The sequence below is a fragment of the Podarcis raffonei genome, chromosome 15, assembly GCF_027172205.1.
Source record: "Podarcis raffonei isolate rPodRaf1 chromosome 15, rPodRaf1.pri, whole genome shotgun sequence".
Taxonomy (NCBI): Eukaryota; Metazoa; Chordata; class Lepidosauria; order Squamata; family Lacertidae; genus Podarcis; species Podarcis raffonei.
Genome location: NC_070616.1, coordinates 11,439,119 through 11,461,154, shown reverse-complemented (window position 1 = coordinate 11,461,154; position 22,036 = coordinate 11,439,119). Strand labels below are relative to the sequence as shown.

General features: G+C 47.1%; 1 protein-coding gene and 1 long non-coding RNA gene across 3 annotated transcripts in view; one reads left to right on the top strand and one right to left on the bottom strand.

Annotated features, from left to right (window-relative positions):
- Positions 1-16,678: 16,678 nt before the first annotated feature.
- LOC128402333 (uncharacterized) overlaps positions 16,679-22,036 on the bottom strand; it is a 50,324-nt gene continuing 44,966 nt past the window's right edge. The window contains exon 2 of the long non-coding RNA XR_008327666.1: positions 16,679-17,020. This is a non-coding gene — a long non-coding RNA (uncharacterized LOC128402333). The remainder of the gene's footprint in view (positions 17,021-22,036) is intronic.
- Positions 18,569-22,036, top strand: part of GTF2IRD1 (GTF2I repeat domain containing 1) — an 82,397-nt gene continuing 78,929 nt past the window's right edge. For both annotated transcript variants that reach the window (XM_053366326.1, XM_053366323.1), the window contains exon 1: positions 18,569-18,700. The gene's annotated coding sequence lies outside the window, so the exon portion shown is untranslated. The remainder of the gene's footprint in view (positions 18,701-22,036) is intronic.

Genomic DNA, 22,036 nt, shown 5'->3' with positions numbered 1-22,036 from the left:
CTGAGATCTGCACCAGTTTCGTGCTCCTCCCTTTGAGCAGGGAAAGCAAACCAGGAAGCCACAGTTGGCCATAGTTTCCCGTTACGTCCAAACCAGGAAACCATGGTCAATGGCTTCCAGACATGCCAGAACATGAAATCCTGTTTTAGAGTTGGCTTCCAGATCCTGAGCTGTCTGGAAGCCATGAAACACAGTTTCCCGGCTAAGATGCAATGGAAAGCTGTGGTCGACACGGTGGCCTCGTACAAAGGGAATACATGAAGCCCATGTAAGTCTCAGCTTATAAACAGAGTCTGGAATATCCGGACATGAAGCATGTGCATTTTGTGTTACGAATTGCTTCTATCTCTCCCCACTCGCAGAGAGATTGACCTCAGTATTAGAAAAAAGCAATATAGGGAATGGTGCCAGAAATAGACAACGTCTGGGCTTAAACCAAGAGATAGGAAGAGGCCCCCAAGACACAGTTGCCCCGTCCCCTGAATATAACTTGAACTCGGGACCCTGTGAGCTCTAAAAATGGTTTGGGTGAGCATTTCCACCACCACCACCCCTTCCCCACTGGTAGTAGGTTCATGTGGCTTTTTCTCAGCCTGTCCCCCGGAATCTGGCAAATCAGAGAGTAGCTGTGAGGCAGATGTGCCCGTGGTCACTGCCACCATTCAGAACCTCTGACCCAAGCCAAGGAATCGAGAAGAGTAGCAAGCCAGGGTGCTGTGGGAGTGGGGGGACGGGACATGCCATTGGACTCTCCATGCTGGCTGCAACCGAAAGGAGTCACGATCGGATGAATTTTGGGGTGTTGTGGCGTTGCCCATCCCTGTACCAGTTCAAGGGGAGATTTTGTCTGCCTGTTCAACAAGTGTGGGTGTTACTTAAAACCCAGCAGGGCTGGCACCTCTAGCACCCGGAATGAAAGGCTCCTATAAATCAGAAACATTATTCTAGATTCAGGTAGGTAGTCGTGTTGGTCTGACACAGTCGAAACAAATAAAAAAAATTTAAAAATTGTCTGGTAGCACCTAGAGACCAACTAAGTTTTTTCTAGGTATAAGCTTTTCGTGTGGTATCTGAAGAAGTGTTCATGCGCACGAAAGCTTATACTCAGAACAAACTTAGTTGGTCTCTAAGATGCTACTGGACAATTAAAAAAAAAGAAGATTTATTTCGACTCAGAAACATGGCAAGCCAACAGTGTCCCTCCTCCCCAATGGATTACAGGCTGAGCTCATATGCCAAAAGCATGCCACCCCAGCTCCTAATCTAGTTTGTTGATGTCAACGCAGTCCCTGCCACAACAGCTTGACCCAGGCATAGGCAAACTCAGCACTCCAGGTGTTTTGGGACTACAACTCCCATCATCCCTAACCACTGGTGCTGTTAGCTAGGGATCATGGGAGTTGTAGTCCCAAAACATCTGGAGGGCCGAGTTTGCCTATGCTTGGCTTGACCCCTCTTCTCCCCATCATTGCTGCTTTTTGGCCCAGCTCTTTATTTATACACCCCCCCCCCTTTTAAAGCAACTTGACTTTGTTTCTTTCAGGTACGTCACTAACCACTAAAATATTTCTGGATGCTTTTGGGGGGCAGGTGGACTCCTTGTTGCAGATTTGTTCCTAATGCAGTTGGTTCACAACGCCTGACGGTTCAGTTCCGTGTCCCTAACAGCTCCTTAGATCTGTGCAGGGAAATACGTTCCCTGATGGGTTCTCCAGGGCTCCTCTCTCGACCTCCAGGAGAAGCAGCGTGGAGCAATGCAAGGCCAGTGTTTCAGAAGTGCGCAGAGCTCTAAATCAGTAGCCCTCTCCGACTCAGGGCTCAGGGCAATAGGAAATGTGGAGAAGCCCTAGGCCTGGAATGCAAACAAGGCCTTTTCTACAGACTATCTTCTCAGGCCCTGCCAGGAGTCATGGACTGAAGGCTCTTTCTCAGTCCCCTCTACCTTAGTTCACCCATAGACTCATTGTCTGCCTTGGACATCCAATGATGGGGAGCGCAAGACTCCAGGTGAAGAAGCAGTTTCTGGGAATCACTGTGGAGGGACATCTTGGCTGGCAGGGTTGGAGGGCCTGGTCTTCCGCAGAGGAGGAGAACCTATATTCCTCCAGAGTTTGGTGGGTTGCAGCTCCCATCATCTCTGGCTGTTGGTTACACTAGCTGGGGATGATGCGGAGTTGTTCAGAAGGCCACAGGTTCTCCATCTGTGGACCTAGCAACTTCATGGTTCTTCTGATGGAACTCATCTAGAGGTGCTACACAAAGTGAGTGTACCAGCATCACGTAACGTGGACCTCTTGAGGATCCCAGTAAGGAATGCCTGAGGGAGCACAGCAGAATTTATTGCCCATTGCTGTTTTCCACGATAAGAGCACGGATAGCCAACCTGGTGCCCTCCAGCTATTGTTGGACTCCATCTCCCATCAGCCCCAGCCAGCATAGCCAATGCTCAGGAATGATGGGAGTTGCAGTCAAACATCTGGAGGGCACTGTGTTGTCTATACTCCCAAATCTACACTGTGCCAATACCTGCAGTATTAGGAAGAAAGGATGTGAGGAAACATCTTCTGTATTTTTCGTCTGCTGTTTTGAGGTATTCTTGCCAAACGTTTGGGCATCAAGGCATGGTTTGGTAAGAATAGCTGACCAAAACAGTTGACCAAAATGACCAGAACTGCCTTTGCCAACCTGGTGCCCTCAATATGTTATTGGACTCTGCCAACTCCCATCAGCCCCAGCTAGTTTTGTAGAGTTGTGGTTCAAAACTTCTGGGAGGGCACCAAGATGGGGGGAAATGACTCAAATATAACTTCTGTGAGATCTTGGTTCAGAATAACATGGGAACTTTTGTTATAGGTTCTGAGAGTTGTTGGGGGGGGGGCTTATTCTCCTCATGGAGTTACAATTCCCCTCAGAGAGATACACCATTCCCAGAGTTCCTTGGGAAGAGAGGGATCAGTTGCTTAAACCACTTTGAGGGGATTTGTAGCTCTGTGAGGAGACTAAGGAACTCTCAGCACCCACAACAAGCCAGAGTTCCCAAAATTCTTTGCGGGGAAGCCATGACAAATCAAAGTGGTGTCTTAGTGCTGAAATGAATGGTTTGAGTTTGGTCTTCATTGGTCTTCAAGTGGACCTCTGACAAAGCACCCCGTGTTGCTTCTCAGTTTTGTTTTGATGAATTGCTTCTATACTATTTATGGATGTAAATTCTTCTCTATCATCTCCCCCATTTATGCCATTTCTCTGTGCTTTCTGATGGATTTATCCACAGGGCCTTTTTGGGGGAAGCCCCATTCCAAGGACAGCTCACGCTTCCCACCCAAGTTCTGAAGGCCTCATTCCCAGAGTACCGGCACCTTTCCCCCCCAAGAAACAAAGTGCTGTGCAAATCTGTTCTAGACCAAGGGTAGGGAACCTCTGTGGCCCTTCCCAGATGTTTCTGGACTCCAACTCCCATTGGCCATGCTGGCTGGGGCTGATGGTTGCTGCAAGTCCAACAGCATCTGGAGGGTCAGAGGGTCTGCTTCCCTGGATCATTCCCCCGCCCCAAAGATATTTTCGTACACAGGGCCAGTATCTGCTCATCTGTGGTGGACACACCCTCTTCATCAGGAGCTGAAAGAGGGACCTGAATAAATTCAAAAAGGGATGCAACGCTTAATTTATTTTTCCCCGGCCATTTTGCTGCATGAGCAGGGAAAGCCTTAGGGATCTGTGAGTGCAAGAATCAAAATATAAGGCCAGTCACAGAGGGTGAAGGAAGGGACACCCACCCTGTCGAGAATCTAGAGAAGGGTTTCCCAAACTTGGGTCTCCAGCTGTGTTTTTTTAGACTACAACTCCCATCATCCCTAGTTAGCAGGACCAGTGGTCAGGGATGATGGGAATTGTAGTCCAAAAACAGCTGGAGGGCTGAGTTTGGGAAACCCTGCTCTAGAAGGCCAAATTATTTTCTCTCTAAGGATCAAGAGGACTGTATAGCTCAGTCGGTTAGCACATGGTGCTGGCAACACCAAGGTTGCAGGTTCGATCTTCATATAGGACAGCTGCATTGTGGGGGCTGGACTAGATGATCCTCAGGGTCACTTCCAACTCTGATTCTATGACTTATAGGGAGGACTCTGTGAATCCGGCTTTGCCGAGCTTGGTGCTTTCCAGATTGCTTTGAACCACAACTTCCAACCACCTAGAAGGCACGTGGTTGGCGAAAACACTTAGAAAGCATTCAGAGCCAAAGCTGTGTGTTGTCTCCTTTCGTTAAGGTGCAACGCTACACCCCGAAAGCCAAATTGCAAAGCCAGGTTGCAAAGAGGTGCCCGTGACTCGCCACCCTTCCTGGTCCTCTCCCTTTAGTTGAGGATGCCAACCAAATATATGCATGTTGTCAACTTCACACCAAGACAAAACCCGAGGTACCAACACAAGTCCTAATGGAAAGCTTTCCAGCAAGTCAGCACTTAAATCTGTTACGGATCTCTTAATAAATCCACTAAACGAACAAAGCCAACTTGTCGGCCTTCTGAGCAGGGCCAGAATTAAGCCGATACTAGATGTACAAATAAATTAAAATATGGATAACCTTTTACCCTTGTGGTATGTATTCCAATTTTGTAGTTTTAGTCACTTTTTTGGCAATCGAATTTTGTTAGAGAAAGAAAAATCAGTTTGACAGCTAATGTCCTATTTTGTTATCGGCTTAATTTTTTCCTTTTCCTTTTTTTTCTCTCTGTACAAAAGCTTTACAGATGGGAGTCTATTAAGTGTAACTACTTCTACAGATTATGTATTCATGTATCGCAGGCCCTGCGACAGGCCTGCTAAAGTGTGATGAGCTCATACTAAACCAATAAAATTTGTTGCGGAAGAGAAGCCCCCCTGTTTTCCCTGTGGTCCCTTCTCTAAGATGACACAAAACAGGAAGGAATTGCACAGATGGACATTAGAAAATGAGCTGAATTCTTGAAATGTATTAGACTTTTAAAAACAATTATAAAGAGAAAGTAGGTTAAAATTCAAAGCACTTCCTTCTTCCTGACCCAATTCTATACCTTTCCAAACTTCCACTGGGTGGCTATCTTTTTCTCTGACCCAGGAGAAGTTTTTCCCACTGCCTTGACCTATATTTCCTTGAAGAAGCTCTGGGACAGCTCAGTTGGCAGAGCACGAGACTCTTAATCCCAGGGTTGTAAGTTCAAGCCCGACATTGGGTAAAAAAAATAAATTCCTGCATTGCAGGGGGTTGGACTAGATGACCGTGATGGTCCCTTCCAGCTCTATGCTCCTTTCCAAACTCCTGTTTTACTCCCTAATATGGCATGGTAGAGGGACGCGGGTGGCGCTGTGGGTTAAACCACTGAGCCTAGGGCTTGCCGATCAGAAGGTCGGCGGTTTGAATCCCCCCGACGGGGTGAGCTCTCGTTGCTCGGTCCCTGCTCCTGCCAACCTAGCAGTTCGAAAGCACATCAAAGTGCAAGTAGATAAATAGGTACCACTCCGGCGGGAAGGTAAACGGCGTTTCCATGCGCTGCTCTGGTTCGCCAGAAGCGGCTTAGTCATTCTGGCCACATGACCCAGAAGCTGTCTGTGGACAAACGCCAGCTCCCTTGGCCAATAAAGCGAGATGAGCGCCGCAACCCCAGAGTCGGTCACGACTGGACCTAATGGTCAGGGGTCCCTTTACCTTTTATGGCATGGTAGAAGAAATGGCCGTTCTGCTAAAGTCCCAAGACCTCCATACCGTCAGTATTTTGCAGGAGAGATCCAAACACACATTGGAACTTTAAGTCTGTGCAACTGAAGTGGATCAAAGCAGTTGTTCTTTTTAAGTTGTTTATTTTATTTTTTGTGGTTTGGAAAGCGATAGGGAGAAATGTATTGAAAAGCGTGGGGTGAACGAATGATGAATGGAAAGGCCATTTAGCCGCTGAACAATGTCATCGGAATAATCCAGGACAAATGCTCCCGGTCACATAACTGCCCTGCAAACAATCAAAACGAAGGTTTGATAAAGACTAGGCATCGTCTAATTGCTGCATTGTGCATGCAAATCAGGACAAATGCTGAGTAAACAGCCCACCTGCAGGAGCGCTGCTTCTTTAATCTCTGATCAGAAATAATTGAGGAAACCAACGGCATAGCAACAAAGCTCAGCCCAGCAAGTTGTTTTCACTGGTTGGCTCCATCAACGAATCTGTCAACTGCAGCTTTCTCGGTTTCTCATTTTACCTGTCTTAAATTCAGACCTCCACATCCTCATCAATTTGCAAATCTATATATATATATATATTTATCCTCATGAAAATTCATCGGAATTTTAGCACCAATTACTTGTAACAAACACACTTTGGGTATTCAGTTTTGACTGGCATACATATTTTGCAAACAAGTTTTCCCCAGATATAATGCATCTTTGGATGCTGTCTTCAGTGTGGATTGTTATGCACACTTCACTTAATGGAATGCATTTTCCATTAAGAAAAGTGACTTGCCCAAAGTCACCTGGTGCGCGACACACCTGAGCAAAAAGCTGGAGCACCCACCACCCTGCCCATTCAAATATGGCCACTCCATGCTATCTAGGCGTCAGCCCTGGAAGTTGCTAGGGGTTGGGATTGGCAGGGTAGGGGGCAGTGTTCAAGCAGCTGTCTTGGACTGGCTGGGCGCCAAGGAACGGTGGGAGGAACCAGCTGGGGAACCCCCAATGTAAGGTTACCAGATGTCCCCGTTTCCTGGGGACGGTCCCCGGATTTACAAATCATTCCCCATACAAAATCCATTGAAGTTGAAAAGTGTCCCCGGATTCTTTGAAAAAAACCTGGTAACCTTATTTGGGGCAAAAAGGCTCAGAACTTGGTTGTGGGATCACGATGAGTGGTCAGAGAGAGAAGAGGGTGCTGTGGCATAACACGGGGGTCCCAAGGGGACTGTTGCCCAGGGTGCACCATCTGGGGAGGGTGAACCAGCCCCCCTACCCAGAAACCCCCATTGCGCCTGCCCTGCCTGTTTCTGGCAGCGAGGGCTGGGCGAGTGCGGAGGGTGAAGAGCTGATACATGCCCCGGACCCTGGCAAATAGTGCTATGCCACTGAAAGGTGGTGTTGGAAGCTGACGAGGCAACAGGGGTTAGTGAGCAGGAAGAGGCTGGGGCAGAGAGCAGTCCAGACTTGGAGGCAGGAGAGGAGTGGGGCCAGGAGACAGAGATGAGGCAGGAGGCTGAAGAAACCAGGGGGTCTCCCCCTCCTGCTGCATCTGGCTCCCCTCTCTTCTAGTCTCCCAGGACATGCAAAGAAATGAAGAGGGCTCCTATAGCACCAGAAGAGGCTGACACACCAGCTGCAGCACCTCATGCACAGTGAACCTGGTTGTTTTCAGCCAATAACCTCCAGGCTGGGCTCCTGCAAAGTGTTGCGTGGGGCTGCCGTTGAAGACTACCTTTTATTTTCTTTCTTCGCTCTTGTTTTTGCTTTGTTTCCATCTTTTGTATTACTTCTCTATTCAGGGTTAAGGAAGGGTTAACATGCAGGTGAAGATGATGGATGAAGGACTCTGTGTGAAGGGCAGGGAAAGGGGAGATCTCCCAGGGTGGGAGCATAGCTGTCAACTTTCCCCTTTTCTTGCGAGGAATCCTATTCGGAATAAGGGAATTTCCCTTTAAAAATGGGAAACGTTGACAGCTATGGGTGGGAGGTTGGGTGAAAGCTGGGAGGGTTCACCTTTCTCTGTGTTGGTCAAGATAAGATTTATCTGTGAAAGAGGACTTTGTATGTCTCCCCCCACCCTTTCCTTTTGTATATAATTTTTTATTAGTTTTTTTAACATATCATTTTCAACAGTAATTAAACATACTTTTACATCTTATTCAAATTTTTGACTTCTATCAATCCTGTCTGAAAATTTTCCAATCTAATCTCTCAGTATGCATTTCTTATCTTCCCTATTACATTTCAAACTCACCTTTCCTTTTGTTTTCGTTTAGATTTTTTTTAAAAATTGCAATGTATTAATAACATCTTATAAACTGGAAGAAAGAGACCATCAGCCTCCAAAACAATTCGATTTCTGTGCAGAACCAGTTGCAGCACAAAGCACATTTCCTAAAAGCAGAGGAGCTGTGCAACCTGTGGCATGGACCTGTCTCCAAGCCCTTGCTCTCTTTGAATACCTCACAAAGTGCAGAACAATCCCAAAATCTTGATTCCAGCCCAAAGCCTCCTTCCTATTTTGAAGCTGATCTTGCTTCAATCTACCACTACGTGGCGCTGTGGTCCTTATGGCAATGTGTTGAAATCCACACTTTCTGGATCAATGCGCCAATTCCCAGAATCAGCCTATGCCTCTCTTCCTAGCCTATTGATGCCTAGCAATTAACTGAAGAGATAGACTACCAGCGTGCCAAGGCTCCCTGTCCATTGCCCCATGCCAGCCAAGAGTCTTCTTTTTATTTTGCTCCTGTCCACACTTCAAACCCTGTGTGAGTTTTCCCCCAGCCAGGCAGAATGCCCTGTTCCTCTACCATTGCTACAGCACATCCCACCACTTGCCCTCTTCCCTCAGCAGTAAGAATGTTTGTGAACATTCTGGGGGGGGGGGGAGTGTTTGACTTGGGGCCACAGGTTTCTTTATCGGATTACTATAAGACTCCAACATCAACTTCGTTGGACTGATCATGTTGTGCGGATGCCCGATTATTAAAATGGAAAGCATAATGCTGGTGGTCAACAAAAGAGGTTTAAAGACTGTCTCAAGGCAAATCTAAAAAAATGTAGTACAGTGGTACCTCGGGTTACATACGCTTCAGGTTACAGACTCCGCTAACCCAGAAATAGTACCTCAGGTTAAGAACTTTGCTTCAGGATGAGAACAGAAATCGCACAGCAGCGGCACGGTGGCAGTGGGAGGCTCCATTAGCTAAAGTGGTGCTTCAGGTTAAGAACAGTTTCAGATTAAGAACGGACCTCTGGAACGAATTAAGTGCTTAACCCAAGGTACCACTGTATAAACATCAACAATTGGGAAACACAATACATACTGTATGTTGCTTGATCGAATCAATCAGCCAAATGTAGATGAGATTGGGTGCTGTGACTCAGTTCTGCACCAGCTGGAGATGCATCGCCCATGTTTGGGTGGCTGGTGTTTGTGTGTGCGTCTGTGAGAGAGAGCCTGCATAAGAAGTGCGATCGGCTACAGCACAGCTGGCTCCGGGTGACGACGAGACTTCTTTATTTACATTTCAATGCAGCCCCATAACCCACGTTCTCCCAATGCTGAACGATTCAATTGTAAAAAGCCATAAAAAAATTAAACCAAAGCTGCACACACACACAAATTAGAAGGGAGACAACGAGCAGCATGGGAGTATATAAAAGAGCATATTTTTTAAAAGCACTAAAACTATTAAGTTTAATTACTTAAAACTGAAAGGGCTTTTCTCAGCACCGAAAGGACCAAGTGAACCTCTTTTGGGAGGATTTTCCATAGTCAGTTTGATCTAGGAGTGCCGCTGCAATTGTAGACGTACATTGAGCCTCTGCAGCTCAGCAGGGTCTAAACCAGCCTTTGCCCACCTGTGGCTCCCTAGATGTGATGGACTCCTTATCGCCCCAGTGGTGGCTGGTGTCTATTGAGACTGGTTGGGCAGACAGCAGGGAGGCCAACAGCAGGTGGCGCCAGAGCCAAAGACACACAGAGCCAACCAGGAAGTCTTCACAGAGTGGCAGAAGACGGAGAGGGGATGAGGGTCAGTGCACAGGAATCAGAGCAGCAAGCCCCTCTGAAAGGAACAGCTTTGTTCAATTGGCATTGTGCAGGTCGGCTATGTAAATCGCCCTGTGTGTCGATAAATGTGTGTGTGTGCAGGGGTGCCACCTTGAATTGCTTGGCACCAAAACATCTCAGTGTAGACCAAACTCCCTTCCCTCATGTTCTTTACACCTTTCTGTGTTTTCGCAACAATGAAGTGAAAATATGGACGGTGTATACTCCCTTCCCTCGCATCCCATTCTTATTATAGTGCATCCTCTCTCTCTCTCTCTCTCTCTCTCTCTCTCTCTCTCTCTCTGTTGTTTTTCTTCTTTTTAAAGCACATATACGGAGCTTTAGTTCCGAGCAAAAAGTGAGAGGAAGGCTTTGGGGCACCCAAGATGCTGTCAGACTTTGCTAGAGGAAAGAATATGGCTCTTGCATTTAAACCGTTTGAAGTATTAATTAAAAAGAATTATGCACAGGATGAAGGATCTGAAGTGTGCCTTTGAATCTCAATAAGGCATCGGGATTACAAATAGCCAGGGGAGCTGTGAAAGAAGGAGAGGGAGAAGCAGGGTGGGGTGTCGGGAGGAGAAAAATAAAGCGAGCTGCCTGTCTTGGGAAAATCTCTTGTTGGAGATGAACAAGGATCCTGAGGGGAAAAAACATTCTGGACAACTTTTGGTGCTAAGGGCACGAGAGTTTGAACCCGGAGTTCAGAAAAGGTTGAAGGACCAACCATGTTTATTTGCTTTTATTTGAGATTATTATAGCCTGCCTTTCCTCCAGTGAACTCAAGACAGCAAGCTTCGGTTTTGTCTCCCCTCCATTTTATCCCCAAGACAAGGTTAGTCTGATGGTTAGTTTCATCCAAGGACATCTGGTGAGCTTTGTGGCTGGATTTGGTCTTCCCAATCCTAGTCCAACACTCTGAATGGCTCAGTCGGTAGAGCAGGAGACTCTTAATCTTATGGTTGTGGGTTTGAGCCCCACTTTGGGCAAAAAGATTCCTGCTTTGCAGGGGGTTGGACTAGATGATCCTCGGGTACCCTTCCAACTCTACAATTCTATGATTCAGAACCTGTCTCCTTCCAAACGCCGTTGGACTCCAACTCCCATCATTCCTGCTGGCTGGGGCTCATGGGAGTTGGAGTCCAACACAATCTAGAGAGCCACAGTTTAGCCACTCCTGCCCTAATCTCTGTGCTGCACTGATCAGCATTATGCCCACATTAAAAACAAACGAACCCTTCCCCAATGTTTCTTACAAGAGAATATAAGAATATGATCTCAGGGCCCCAGCAAGGTTTCTCCAGTGCACTGCTTGCAGAGCAAGCATCTCACTCCTGCACACCTTGAAGTGAAGGCTTCCTCCACTTGCTTTCCACCACAGTACAAAAAGATGCTTTGGCGGGCTCCTCCCCTTATGCACTTCAGCCAATCAGCATTGAGCAAAGGGCTCTTTAAAATCCTGCCTCCCCAGCATCACTTGGGCAGATCACACCACCGAGTCTGGTGGACAGGTGCTATTCTCCAGGGAGACACCGACAAAGCCCAATCTGGACTCGGGTAGACCAAAGGACAGAGAAAAAGATAACAGGAAGATGCCAGAATTTGTGGCTCAGGCAAGGCTCAACGACAACATAATGTTACAAAAGGGTCTGTGTTCCTTTGGAGAACTGAGACACAGTGGAGACTGTTGAAGCTTTAACAAATTGGTTTATTCACCTGTTTACACGTTCCATCTGCGTGGAGGGAGTCCAGATCTTACAGCATAATCATCCCAAGAGGGGTTTGTCCCCCACAGCAGTGCAGCTCTGGAATCCAAGCCATCTCTCCCAGCCAGCCTTCAGCCAGCCTGCCCAAGATGGATCCCAGTCTTCTTCCCAGAACACCCTGCTAAAAACTCTCTTTTCCTGACACCTCGCACCCAGTTACCATGGTAAGCTTCCAAATCCCCAGCCTCTGTTCACACCTCAGGGCAAGCGGGAAGGACAGTTCTCTTGTATTGCCAATGGCCTTGTCATGTTTCTTTTTTTTTTTTAATATTTTTTATTAAACAGTTTTTATAACCACACAAACATAACATAAAAACAACAAATACATAAACAAACAAAAACAAAAACAAAACAAAAAACAAGTACCATTTCATATCTTAATTTCTTATACCTTTCTTCCCCGACTTCCTCATGCCTCCCTTTTCTGTATTCCAGATTCTAATCAATTACTCAGCAAATCTTCCCTTATTTTACTTTAAATTTAAGCTAATCTTCCTTATTCTCCTTATCTTAACCATTGCTAATAGTAACCATTTACTTTCCAGTCCAACATCATTCTAACTTTCATTAATTTTGTAATATTTCTTTAGATAGTCCTTAAACTTTTTCCATTCTTCTTCCGCTGCTTCTCTTCCCTGGTTTCGGATTCTGCTCGTCATTTCTGCCAAGCCCATGTAGTCAATCACCTTCATCTGCCATTCTTCCAGTGTGGGTAGATCTTGTGTCTTCCAGTACTTCGCAATGAGTATTCTAGCTGCTGTTGTAGCATACATAAAGAAAGTTATATCCGTCTTTAACACCCCTTGGCCGACAATACCCAAGAGAAAGGCCTCTGGTTTCTTAGGGAAGGTATATTTAAATACCTTTTTAAGTTCATTATAGATCATTTCCCAGAATGCCTTAATCTTTGGGCACGTCCACCAAAGGTGAAAAAATGTGCCTTCCTTTTCTTTACATTTCCAACATTTATTGTCAGGCAAATGGTAAATCTTTGCAAGCTTGACTGGGGTTATGTACCACCTATAGATCATTTTCATAATATTTTCTCTTAAGGCATTACATGCCGTGAATTTCTTCCCGGTGGTCCACAACTTTTCCCAATCAGCAAACAAAATATTATGACCAATGTCCTGAGCCCATTTAATCATAGTTGATTTAACCGTTTCATCTTGTGTATTCCATTTCAGCAGCAAATTGTACATTTTTGACAGATTCTTAGTACTGGATTCTAACAATTCAGTCTCCAATTTTGATTTTTCCACCTGGAAGCCAATTTTACTGTCCAACTTAAACACTTCATTTATTTGGTGATAGTGCAACCAATCTCTCACCTTCCCTTTTAATTTCTCAAAACTCTGCAATCTCAGTTTGCCCCCTTCCTTTTCCAGAATTTCCCAATATCTTGGCCACTTCGACTCCATATTTAACTTTTTAACTGCCTTAGCCTCCATTGGCGACAGCCACCTTGGAGTTTTGTTTTCCAGCAAATCTTTATATCTGACCCAGACATTTAATAGTGCTCTTCTGACAATATGGTTTTTAAAACTTTTATGTGCTTTAACCTTGTCATACCACAAATATGCATGCCACCCAAAAATATTGTTAAAACCTTCCAAATCCAAAATGTCTGTGTTTTCAAGAAGCAGCCAATCTTTTAGCCAGCAGAAAGCTGCCGCTTCATAGTACAGTTTAAAGTCTGGCAGGGCAAACCCCCCTCTTTCCTTTGAATCCGTTAATATCTTAAATTTAATTCTGGGCTTCTTGCCCTGCCAGACAAATTTAGATATATCTTTTTGCCACTTCTTGAAACAGTCCATTTTATCCATTATTTGTAATGCTTGGAACAAAAACAACATTCTTGGCAATACATTCATTTTTATAACTGCAATTCGACCTAACAAGGAAAGCTTCAAGTTTGACCAAATCTCCAAGTCTTTTTTCACTTCTGTCCAAGTTTTTTCATAATTATCTTTAAATAGGTTCACATTCTTAGCTGTCATATTTATACCCAAATATTTCACTTTTTTAACCACAGTCAACCCTGTCTCGTTCTGAAACCTTTCTTTTTCAACCTGCGTTAAGTTTTTCTCCAATACCTTAGTCTTTAACTTATTCAATTTAAATCCTGCCATTTGACCAAACTCTTGAATTATTTCCAAAACTCTTTTCGTACTAGCTTCTGGCTCTTGTAATGTAAGTACTAGGTCATCTGCAAATGCTCTCAGTTTATATTGTTTAGCTCCGACCTGAATCCCTTTAACCAACTGGTCCCTCCTAATCATATTAAGCAAAACCTCCAGGACCGATATAAAAAGTAGTGGGGAGATAGGGCACCCCTGACGTGTCCCTTTTTCAATCTTGAACTCTTCTGTAACCACATTATTTACAATTAATTTTGCTTTCTGTTCAGAGTATATTGCACCTATACCATTTTCAAACCCTTGGCCTACCCCGGCCTTGTCATGTTTCTTAATGGCCCTAGCTTTGCATAGGCTTGCTCAGGAATTCCTCTGCAGCTTGTATTTCTCCCTTCACATCCCAAATAATCAGAATCCTACCATTTATCAATTTCTGCTGGATCTGGCCAATGGTCCAATTAACTGAGCACCCTGTTCTCATGGTAGCCGACCAGATGTCAAAAGGCAGGGGTAGCCTGGAAGGTTTTGCCGCTGCAGTGAAATGGCCGGAGGTGTCACTCTGTACAATGCGGCAAAGGTGGAACCAGAAGGCCACAAAAAATCACATTCACACATTGGAGGTGAAAAAAACAGACAGGATCTCTCCTCTCTCCCTGATCTTTTCCGAATGATATCAGTCTCCCCTTTGTCCATTCACCCTCTAGCCCAGGCATGCCCAAAGTCCATTTCGGGGGCCTAATTTGGTCCGCTGGTTGGTTTAATCCAGCCCCTGTGGCAGTTTATTTCCTGGGGTAAAATCCTGAAAAAAAAAAACAACTCAACAATTTCAATCGTTAAAAAGCTCAACAACTTTGGTCAGCCCTCACGGCCCTTCACTTCATCAAATCTGGCCCTCTTTGACAAAAGTTTGGACACCGCTGCTCTAGCCACTTGTGGAAGCCCAAATTACTCCCAAGAAACTGGAGATGTGTGAGAGAGTAATTTATCCATTCTAGAAAGGCAGGCTTCTGCTTTCTCCCGCCCTGCCGCCCCTTGAATATAAATGGAGATTTATTTATTTAAGAACTGGATCGAAGGAGGCTTTCCGTTCCAACTCCACTTGCGAGCCCTATTTAAAAATGGATCAATATCGGGCTGACCTTGGGCACGGCTGTACTGAGCCGCTTCACGGGGTGTGTGTCACCGTCTGGAAGGAGGAATCACCTCCCCCAGCTCAGTTACTGCAATCCTTTGCTTCAGCAAGCACGAAATTGCTGCCAGGCGGCCGTCGAGTATTACATTTCCCCCAGTTGCGACCCGTTCTATGGGGTGTTGAGCGATGGATTTGCTCACAACGGGGTTTGCCCCAAGCAATAATGTGCCCCCTGTTACTCTCTGACTACAGTGGTACCTCGGATTACATACGCTTCAGGTTACATACGCTTCAGGTTACATACGCTTCAGGTTACAGACTCCGCTAACCCAGAAATATTACCTCAGGTTAAGAACTTTGCTTCAGGCTGAGAACAGAAATTGTGCTCTGGCGGCCCGGCAGCAGCAGGAGGCCCCATTAGCTAAAGTGGTGCTTCAGGTTAAGAACAGTTTCAGGTTAAGAATGGACCTCCAGAACGAATTAAGTACTTAACCCGAGGTACCACTGTACTTCTAACCCAGCACAGTGGCATAGCGTGGGAGGCAGGGGGCCGTGGCCCCAGGAGAAAATTCTGAAGGTGCGCAACCAGGAGCCCCCCCCCATGCAGACACTGGCTTCCATGGGGATCCCCAGCCCAGCAAAAGTGGCAGAGCAGCTGACCAGGGGAATGCTGCTGACAGTGCCCAGGCACATTCTGGTGGGCCCCGTCCCCATCTCTCCATCCTTCCCTTCCTCCCTGCTTGCCTGTTGCCAGGGGTCTCTGGGCCCCGGAGCCTGGCCTAGCAGGGTTGCCAGGTCCCTGGCAGAGGCTGGCAATTGCGGAGCCTCCGGAGGGCTCGGTCTGCCTTCCTTGTGCTCACGAGAGCGCATTTCTGAAGCCCTTTGGTCTCCAGACTGCACTGAGGCCGGCCTCCTTGCTGAATGGCCACCCAGCTCGCTCGCTCGCTTCTCGCTTGGTGTGCTGTGCTCCCCAGGGAATGGCGGAAGCAGCCCAGGCCCACAGTGAGTGGGCACAGACGGAGGCAGGCAAAGAGCAACCCCAGTGGGGCATAGAATGGTGCCCCCTCTGTTAGGGGGATTTGCCCACCAAGGAAAGGAATGGGATAGGCTGAAGCATCTCACCTTGGCAGGCATTATATTAAAAAATATAGGTCTCTCCAGTGTCTGGCTATGATGCTTCTGGCTGCTGAAAGTTGGTGGGTTATGAGTTCTTTGTGGTGTAAGTGGACATTATTGTCTTGGAAGATGTTTAGTAAGGTCAATTCTGAGGTGATTTCTAATACTTGCTTGGTTATTTTACTTATTTCTCATATGGTTGTTGTCCAGTATAGTTGGATTTTGGGGCACTTCCACCACATGTGGAGGTATGTGCAAGCATGGACCAATGGTACCAAATAGTATGGGAAACAGCCCTACTAGAAAAATTAACCAATAAACTAAAACTGACACAGGGACAAATAGAAGAAGACACCTTCACCCCAGTATGGCTCCCCTTTATCACATACACAGCCCAACAAGACAATGACAAAAATTCACCAACAGCGTACAAATCAATATGGCTAACCTGATCCAAAACACCCACTCACACATGAAAACAAAGACCCCCACAGCCAACCACAAATGAATAACCACACCCTAGGCCAACCCCAACCTCTCTCACCACCAAAGGAACACAAGTGCACAGCAGAGAACCTGCACAAGCAACGCTGACACCAAACCCTACGTATAGTAAGTAAAATAGAAACATCGCCACCCCACCCCCACCCATCTTCCCCCCCTCCATCCACCTCTTTCCCCCTTTTCTTCCCAATGTCTCAACAAATGAAACTGATTTGTAAAAATGTTACATGGGGGGGGGGGAATATGAAAGAGAGACATTGCACACACTTTTGTAAATCAAGAAAATCTTTAATAATAAAAGCAAATTGCCAATGATTTAACTCGGATAGGATACAGTTGACCTGATGCACTTAGACTGCAAAACACTTTTGACAAAGTCCCTCACCCAAGACTCCAGAGTAAGCTTAGCCATCAGGGGGCATGAGGAGAGGTCAGTTGCTGGTTAACGAACAGGATGCAAAGGTTATAAATGAATGGACAGTTTCCCCAATAGATGCAGGACGTGAAGTTCCTCAGAGTTCAGCCCCATGGGATCTGTGCTTTTCAACTTGCTCAGCTCTTTGATGCTGGGAGCCAAAGACAGCTGTGGTTCAAGGATGCTGGGGCAGACTAGTCTACACTGACTGGCAGCAGCTCTCCAGTACAAAAGGATCATGGGAAATGTAGTTTGCTCCGCAGAGAACTACAGTTCCTAGCACTCTCAGCAAACTACAGCTCCCGGGATTATTTCAGAGGGAAGCCATGCGCTTTCACTGTACGGTGTGGATTTGACCTGAAGGTCGCATAGCCTAGCATGCTGAAAGCCATCAAAACATTTAGGGGAACTTTGAAAATCTCCCGATAAGGACACACTCCCAAATACAGTGGTACCTCAGGTTATATACACTTCAGGTTACAAACTCCGCTAACCCAGAAATAGTACCTCAGGTTAAAAACTTTGCTTCAGGATGAGAACAGAAATTGTGCAGCGGCGGCAGCAGGAGGCCCCATTAGCTAAAGTGGTACCTCAGGTTAAGAACAGTTTCAGGTTAAGAACGGACCTCCAGAATGAATTAAGTTCATAACCAGAGGTACCACTGTAGACTGGGTATTGCTTATTTTACAACCTTCCCTCATGGAGTTTGGGACTACAACTCCCATGAGCCCCAGCCATGACTGATGGGAATTGTAGCCCAAAACGTCTGGAGGGCACCCTAAGGCTGCTTCATTGCATGTGTCTCTTGCAAGGAACATAGACTCATAGAACTGGAAGGCACCTCAGGGGTCATCTAGTCCAACCCGCTGCAATGCAGGAATCTCAACTGGATCATACATGGGAGGTGGCCACCCAACCTCTGCACTTGGGCGGATGAGCCCTTCCTCCTTGAGAAACCGCCGGCGCATTTGCCTTCCGATCCTCTTGGGCTGCTTTGCGGGATTCCTCCGCTGAGCTGAAAACCCATAAGAAAGACAGAAGAGCATTGCCGGATCAGGCCAGCAGCCCCTCCTGCCCAGCACCCTGGCTCAGCACCTAGGCGAGGGAAACCCTCCAGCAGGATCCGTGCACAAAAGCAACTCTCCCCTCTTGGGGTTTCCAACAACCGACACTGCTGCCTCCGACCCGTGGGGGCAGAGCGTCGCCCCCTCTGCAGCCCTCAGCCTCCTCCTCCACGAACTGGTCCCAATCCGCCTTTTTAAAGCCATCCAACTTGAGGGGGGCCTCTTCCTCTAAGTTCTGCTACGGGGTTTTCTTTGCATCCTAGAAAATACACTGGAGGAAAAAAGGAAGCCTTTATTTATCTCGGGCAGGAAGATACACACAAGGGGAGAGCGAGAAAGCTCTTGCACGCCTGCAGTTTACAATTTGCTGCTGCTGCTGCTGTAAAACTCTCTCTCTCTCTCTCTCTGCCTGCTTTCCCTTTCCCTGCCTCTTAATCCTGTATGTAAATGGCAGCCAATGGATGCGGCTCTTGAGCGGGGCTGGGATTAGAGCCGGGGCGAATGGGTGGCAATTTTACTGGGATTACAGAACAAAGAGGCGCCCTCCCCCTCGCTCGCCTGCGCTGCAGCCCCCGGGAGGAAGGGGCTGGCTGCATGGGCCCCCCCTGCTCGGCCCGCCACCCCCCTCCCCGTAGCATCCACCCCCACCCCCGGGGCGCCCAGGGTGCCGATTACCCCCACCCCCCCTTCCAGTCCCCCCACCCTCCTCCTCTTCCCTCCTCTCTCTCCTTCCTCCTCCTCCATACAGATTAATTCCACCCTGCAATCCAGGCGGGAGGAGCCGGCAGCTGGGAGAGGCTGATCCTTGCGGTAAGAGTAACTTTTCCAGACCCCCCCCCCACAACCTACACCCCCTTCTACTTTGCCCTGGTCCAGATCCACATCCCACCTCTTCCCCCCCCCCCACGTTTGCATCGCGAGCATCCCCCACCCCCCATCTCCTCTCTCTTTTGCGCCTTGATTTTTGCGCGCGCGCGTTCTGCGGGCGCGCAGTTTTGCAGTTTGCGCCGGTCTTGCGGATGTTCCTGGGCGGGGGGGGGGGAGGTGGGATTATTCGGAATTAAAAGACGTGGTGCGGTGGGGAGGGGGCTGGTCTGCCCGGGAGGAGTTGGGGAGGAGGGCTAGATGGCCAGTCAGCCCTGATGTGTGTCAGGTGTAAGACATCGCAGTCGTTATTTGTTGTGTGTGTGTGTTTTGGGGAGCTTACGGTTTGCGTCTTGGGGTGGAGAGCAGGTTGCGTCCGTGCTTTTTCCTCTTGTCCCGGTGGGGGTGGGTTGGGGGAAAGGTTAATTTCAAACTGAGTTGCAGGAAATGTTGATGGTGAGATGGTTTGTGTGGGGAGGGGGGGTTTGAGTCTTCCTCTGGCATCCTCCTCCTCCTCTGCGGTTTGGGAATGAGGTCAGTGTGGGGAAGCCAAGCTATAGGAAAGTGAGTTGATGATTGACTAAGACCTTTCACCCTTTCTTTCTTTCTTTCTTTCTTTCTTTCTTTCTTTCTCCCCCATCCACAACACTTTGCTGCTTTTCCTGCAGTTTCTGGTTCTCTTCCACCCCCGCACCTACCTGGACTTGCAACAGCTATTCATCCCTCTCCCCTCTTCCCCAAACTTGAAAATTGGGAGCCCTTTTTCAGACTGCAAACGCATCCAGTCTTTTCTCTTTTCGACTGGGCCTTCCTATTTCATGTTGGGCTGCAAACTGTCAGTGAGGAAGGGGAGAACTCAGTGGGGTTTAACCATTTTGACACTGCCTGCATTCTTACTCTGAACAGCTATTTATGGCAATCATTATCACGTTTTCAATTTCTGCTCCAAGTTCTGCCCCGAGTTGTTGTTGTTTTCTTAAAGGGCAGTTCTCTATCTCTCCCCCCAACTCTAACCAATCCCTTGTAACATTTCTCTCCTAATCTGAGAGATCTGATTATTGCTTAAATTTTATAATAAAAGCACCCACCTGGCTCCCTCCCAGCCTTCAAAAAGTGGAAATCCCTTCCCTCCCTGTGCGTGCGGCCTGCTTGCTGTTTGATTCATGGGTGAGCAAAAGGCGCTCTGTACATGCTCAGAGGCTTCGCCCTTCGGATGCTTGGCAGTTTAGCTCTGGAGTAAAATAAAAAAAGGGACGTTGGGCTGAGCTTTGGGTAAACCCTGGTCACCCTGTTCTCACCCCCAGCAAAAGGAAAAAGTATGCTGGGTTTTGGAAGGTTCTCTGTTTCACTGCATTTAGCCTCAGTTATCCTTTCTGTACTTGGTGTTGTATTTACAGTACATTTTTTTTTTTAAAAAGGAGGACCAGAGCTTTAGGAGGAGGGTGGTCTGTATCCCTGGCATCTCCAGGTCGGGTTGGGAATATTCCCTGCCTCCGTATACCTGGAGAGCTGGTCTGACTTCAGCCCTCTCTGCTCCCCCCCCAAACCCATATCTTTGGTGGGGTGGGTGCAGATTTATTCCCCCACCCCTGTGCATGTGACTGATGCTTTTTTAATATAAAGTAAAAGGGGGGGGTTGTACTGGCACCTCCAGAGTATTCCTGAATGACTTGGCATCAGCAGGGGCAGCCAGGCCTTCCTCCTGAGTTGCATCGATCAGCTTTGCGGCACTTTGCAAGAAGGCAAGTCGCTTTTAAAAAAACAACCCCAAAACAGATTTATCCACAAGCAGGGAAGAGGCTGCAGCAGGAAAGTGTGTGTGTTTTGTGTGGATAACCCAGCACAGCAGTACGGCTTAAAAATAGAAACGGGTGGTTTAACCGGCAAGGCACTCCCTAGGTCTTTTAAAAAATAATAATAATAGAAAACTGCTAACCAGACACAGAAAAATGTGACCATGCGCTTTGCCCTTTCTGAAGGGAAATTGCAAGCAGGGCTGTTGCGGAAGAGAGGGGCAGAGGGGGGGCAGGGGAGAGGTTAAACTCCAGGTCTGCCTGGCAAGTTGCACCCTGGCAAAGATTTATTCCTTTTTTTAAAAAAAATGACACATTGAGGAATTCGGTCAGGAAGGGCAACGTGCCGCAAGAGTTCCTGTCGGATTAAATTCCCCTCGGTATGTTGCACATGCCGGCACATTTTCCAGTTCAGGTTTACCTGTTAATGGAAAAATTGAACGGGGCTATTCACCTGCGCAGGCTCTGTGCTCGGTGGTGGAGATGGCAAGCAGGGTGATGGGTGCGTGACAATTCTGTGCGTCAAGGATGATGGGTATATATTCATGTGTGTCTTTCAAGAGAGAGGGAGTGTTTTTTCCTGTGCATAAGGAGTCATGCTTGGCCCAGAAGGGTACTCCCCCCCCCACCTGCTTCTGTCATAGTTCACTGTGTGGCTTTGAGTGAATTCAGTTTGGTCAATCCCTTCTCTAAGGTGCCATGCCATAACCAAGCTGCATTTGTAAGAAACCTATACAGTGGTACCTCGGGTTAAGTACTTAATTCGTTCCGGAGGTCTGTACTTAACCTGAAACTGTTCTTAACCTGAAGCACCACTTTAGCTAATGGGGCCTCCTGCTGCTGCCGGGCCGCCGGAGCACGATTTCTGTTCTCAACCTGAAGCAAAGTTCTTAACCTGAAGCACTATTTCTGGGTTAACGGAGTCTGTAACCTGAAGCGTATGTAACCTGAAGCGTATGTAACCCGAGGTACCACTGTACTTTGGAACTCTCTGCCTATTGATATCAGGAAGACACCTTCGCTGTTCTCTTTTTGGTGCCTGCTAAAATTTTTTTTGATTAGACAAGCCTGTCCAAATAAAGTTGATGTGTGTGTTTTAATCTGCTTTTTAGTTTAGTGCCGATTTTAATTTTATTTTTAATGTTCCAGATTGTTGCTTTTTTACTGTTTTCAAACAATCACATTTTAATTGTTTTGTTTATTCTTTTTGTAAACTGCTTCAAGGTTTGTTTGTTTTTGCAAACGAACACGCACAAGGTCTTAGGTTCGATCCCAGGCATTGCCAGTTTAAAAAAAGGGACAGAACTTGGTTGGAGGTGATGGCAAAATGTTCATTAAAACTCTTGACTTCCCAATAGCCCAGCAGACAATACTAGGTTAGGAGGACAAATAGCATTTAGGACTGAGTGCTGTTGGAAGGGAGATTTGCAGATTTTGGGTATAAAAGCCCTTTACCCATAATTTGGGACACGGGTGGCGCTGTGGGTTA